The sequence below is a fragment of the Neophocaena asiaeorientalis genome, unplaced genomic scaffold (genome assembly GCF_003031525.2).
Source record: "Neophocaena asiaeorientalis asiaeorientalis breed wild unplaced genomic scaffold, Neophocaena_asiaeorientalis_V1.1 scaffold649, whole genome shotgun sequence".
Lineage (NCBI taxonomy): Eukaryota > Metazoa > Chordata > Mammalia > Artiodactyla > Phocoenidae > Neophocaena > Neophocaena asiaeorientalis.
In genome coordinates this window covers 2,550,676-2,555,440 of record NW_020173202.1, presented here as the reverse complement: position 1 = coordinate 2,555,440, position 4,765 = coordinate 2,550,676, and the positions used below count along the sequence as shown (strand labels likewise).

Sequence of the window (4,765 nt, the reverse complement as noted above, 5' to 3'; positions counted from 1 at the left end):
GTGTACAGTGTTCAAAAACAGTCTCAACCTATTTTTATCCTGCTCTAAAGTTGCACAAATAAGTCTCCCTCGTATTTATCCATGTGAACGAACTAGGCTGCAGAGTGAACAAAGGCAGTGTGTCTGTAATCTCTCCCAGGCAAATTGTAGCGGTTTAACAGAACGCCAATATTGAACTCATTAATCAAGTACGATTAAGAAATTCTTAGCTTCTTTTGATGAGACAGTTTTATCCATTGCTCTTTAACAGCCACTCACCGTTGCCCCCGTGGCTGAATCTTAAACAGCATGAGGGCGTTTCTCTTTCAAGTGCGATGCGCTACCTGACTGCTCCTGGGTGTATCTTCATGAGGGGTTGGGTATGTTTTATAAAATTAAGGTATTTGACTTCATCTACAGGGTGTTTCGTATTGTGAGCCTGACTAAGCATGTTGCAAGCATATCATCAACTTTAATAGATTTTCTTTCTTTTTAATTAATTTTTTTGAATTTTATTTTTTATACAACAGGTTCTTATTACTTGTCTCTTTTATACATATTAGTGGATATATGTCAATCCCAATCTCCCAGTTAATGTTTATTTTATATTGGGATACGGTCAATTTACAATGTTGTGTTGGTTTCAGGGTTACAACAAAATTACATCTTCTATAGTTAACTAATCATGTGTTTTAGTCATAAGAGTTAGGATTTGTTTAGTGTAAACATATAGGCACAGGGAATATATAACTTTTAAAAACACAGTATTGCTCACTTCGAACTCCATGATAACAGTGAGAAAGATTATGCCTGCCTTACTCACGATTCTGCCCCAGGGCCTGACTCAGCAGGTCCCAGTAAGTACTTGTTGAGTAGAGAACGAGTGACATATAAAAGCAGTCACCTGGGATGATGAGACTCCATAATAAGACACAGTGCGTACTCGCTGCCTTGTTATTGTCCGACTTACAGGTATGCTGTGTAAGGTGAGAACTGTTCTATTACTAGTGATGGAGCAAACGACAGCTACTATGAGGGCAAAAATGGGGGGGGGATCTACAGAGTCACATGGACCCCAAAACATTGAAAAGTGTCCATTTTAATCAGCTGTGTTATTTTAGGAATTTATCCATTTCATCTAAATATTCAAATTTATTAAACCATAAATTGTCTATACCAGTGTTTTAGACATTTGTTGCTTTTCCTTCCTGGTAGCGGTAATTTTGTCCTTCTTTCTTTTTCTCTCATTCTGTGCTTCGGGGGCTTTACATTTTTGTTGTTGCTGGTTAGTCTTTTCAGAGTAAGAGTTTCTGATTTTGTAGCTACTCTCTTGTGTGTGTTTTCTTTTCCATTTCATACTATTTGCTCTGATTTTAAAAATTTCCTTTCTTTTGCTGTTTTTTTAAAGTTTAGTTTGTTCTCTTTTTAAAATTCTTCAATTGTATAGTTAAATCATTGAGTTTGTCGTTTTTCTTTCCTAAAATAAACTTTCCTAAAATTTACTTTCTAGCACAGCAGTAGCTACATCCCACAAATTTTCTTATACCAATTTCATTATCACCCAGTTTAAAATATTATGTTCTATTCTATTCTATTCCATTTTTATATTCTATTAATATAACTAACAGAATAATTAATAATATGGTCACTTTCACAGGTTCCAGGTAGACATGAACTGGGGGTGGGTGGGTGGTGCCCTGCTCAACCCAGTACAATCTCCAAGTATTTGAGGATTTTCCAGGTATCTTGGTTATTTTTTTCTAGTTTAATTCCACTGTGGTCTGAGAGCATATTTTGTATGCTTTTTATTATTTTAAAATTGTTCAACTGTGGAGCAGAAAGCAGTGGCTCCTGGAGTGATGAGCCCCACCCCCCCACAGTGTAAAAGCAAGCAGTGTCATCTGGGGTAAATGGCAGATGGATCAGTTCAAAGCTCTTAAGAAACAGCTGAGTGGTAATAAAATTGTCACCAAGAAATAGCTGGTTCTGTCCATTTGGAGAATTATGCTCTGAAATGTTTTTGTGTGCAATGAAGATAGCGCCTGTTGTTTTCACGAGATCAAGTCCGTCTATCCTGCAAATCCTTAATAGCTGTCGTGACAGTCTTTGGAGAACTCACTGATGACAGTGTGAAACATAGAAAATATGCAAGGTGGGGTGACATATATCCATACGTTTTTAAAGCATGGGGAGACGCCTCAAGGAAGACCTGTTAGAGTTGGAAAGATACTGATGTTGAAGAAAATGAAGGTGGGGCAGCCCTCTACCCACTTGACCCACTTGAATCAGAACCATCTTCCTCGTCAACTGAGGACACAGAGAGCACGCCCCCAGGCAGCTGTTCTGGAACAGAGCCCTCTCCGTGCACACGCGCCGGCGGATAGAGCGGCCGCAGTGCCTCACGGCACAGGTGAATCGGGTACTGTCCTACCTAGGCCACGGGCTCATCTGGCCGTTTATTCACAGTTTCCACGGCGGGGATACTGTTCTAACACCAGAGGACGTGGCTCGAGCTCAGATGCACTGCAGGCGTGCTGGCTGGCGGTGCACAGCAATGCGAACGTTCAGCCCTGCTGCGCAGAGCCTTCAGAGGCCCTCAAGTTACTGTCTGCAGGCAGAGAGTGAAGGCTTTGTACAGCAGAGCCGTGTAACTTCGGCCTGCGGAGCCAACGATCGGTTACTCAGTCTTCGGCCGATCGCAGCACAGTTCTAAGGAAGACTTCATTCCTGCTGACTCTGACAATGAAACCTGCGTGCAGACTCTGTTGATGCAGCTTCGATCAGTTTCCACTGCCATCAGTGGACCCAATAATCTCTGGGGATGTAGGGCTGCTGCAAGCTGGGTCCTAAAAATGCCCGCTGCACCCTGCTTCAAAAAAATGAGAGCACATACGAATTATATGTTGGGAATAAGCTTTGCACCTTAATTTGTATACATTAAGGGAATGTTTTCAAATTTATAATGTTCGGATGAACGTACTATTACTTTGCTATAAAATCCTAAATTTAATTTGTAATAAAGATTGTTGAACTATTCTAGCTTACCAGCCGTTGGACTATTCATATTACAGGGTGAATATGAAAGAGATTATGTTAAACTTTGATTTATATTCATGTAAAACATAATTGTATTAAAAGTTTAAACTTTCATGGAAGGAAATTTAACAAGACAAAGGGGTAGATTCACGTTCAGACTTAAGAATGCTGTTGGTTCTCAGCTGCTTCTTTTATCCACTGAAGCCTGAGGTGAATTACTTCGTAGGCGGTTTGACTGCATGTACCAGAGAGTGAACAGAGGACGTTATAGTAATACCTGGAATCTTGGCGCTTTATGTTAGGTTCTCCTCTGATGCCATGTGGATCCCACAGAGCATGACTATGAATTGTGTAGGTGATCACGAGTTTAGATTTTTAGCTGTTAATTTACACGTAATGATGGGAATTATGGACCTACTGTGTCACCTGCATTTGCACAACGTCAAAATAAAAACAAGGATTCTTTTGTATATATAAAAAAATTCAATTGTGTTCTATGAGCCAAAATGTGGTTTATTTTGGTGAATGTTCCAGGTGAGTTGAGAAGAATGTATCTACAGTTATTGTTGGATAGAATACTCTATAAATGCCAATTAGATCAAGTTGATTAATAGTTTTGGTCAGGTCAAACCTCTCCTTTATGATTTTCTGTCTTCTTGATCTATCAGTTACTGAAAGTGGAGAATTAAAGTCTCCAGTTATAATAGTGAGTCTCTCTATCTCTCCACATCCAATTCTATCAGTTTTTGCCACACATATTTTGCTGCTCTGTTGTTACATGCATACATTTTTTTTTAAACATCTTTATTGGGGTATAATTGCTTTACAATGGTGTGTTAGTTTCTGCTTTATAACAAAGTGAATCAGCTATACATATACATATGTTCCCATATGTCTTCCCTCTTGCGTCTCCCTCCCTCCCACTCTCCCCATCCCACCCCTCCAGGCTGTCACAAAGCACCGAGCTAATATCCCTGTGCCTTGCGGCTGCTTCCCCCCAGCTATCTACCTTACTACGTTTGTTAGTGTACATGCATACATTTTAAGCATTGTATGTCTTCTTGGAAATTAACTCTTTTACCATGATTTAATGTCCTTTTTATCCTCAACAATTTTTCTTGTGAAGTTTTCTTTTCTTTTAAATTTGTGTAGCTAATCCAGCTTTCTTTTGGATAGTGTTACCGTGGGTGTATCTTTCTTCATCCCTTTATTTTTAATCTGTGAAAGTTTATGTTTTTAAAGTGGATTTCTTGTAGACAACATAATAGTTGAGTCTTGTTTTATCATCCACTTTTGAAAATTCTCTGTATTTTAACTGGCATATTTAGATCATTCGCATCTAAAGTGATAACTGATATAGTTGGATTAATATCTGTCATGTTTGTAACTATTTTCTATTCATTGTGCTTGTTTTTTTTAGTGGTACGCGGGCCTCTCACTGTTGTGGCCTCTCCCGTTGAGGAGCACAGGCTCCGGACGCGCAGGCTCAGTGGCCATGGCTCACGGGCCCAGCCGCTCCGCGGCATGTGGGATCTTCCTGGACCGGGGCACGAACCCGTGTCCCCCGAATCGGCAGGCAGACTCTCAACCACTGCGCCACTAGGGAAGCCCTGTGCTTGTTTTTTATTTCTATTTTTTCTTCTACCGTTTCTGCCTTCTCTGGTTTTAATTGAGCACTTTATGATTTTATTTTATCTCCTCTCTTAACATATTATTTATACATTTTTAATAAACATTTTTAGTTGTTGTC

The 4,765-nt window shown here is 39.7% G+C and overlaps 1 pseudogene; it reads left to right on the top strand.

Moving 5' to 3' along the window:
• Positions 1–1,896: 1,896 nt before the first annotated feature.
• On the top strand, positions 1,897–2,692 carry LOC112399642 (vacuolar protein sorting-associated protein VTA1 homolog; annotated as a pseudogene).
• Positions 2,693–4,765: the final 2,073 nt, after the last annotated feature.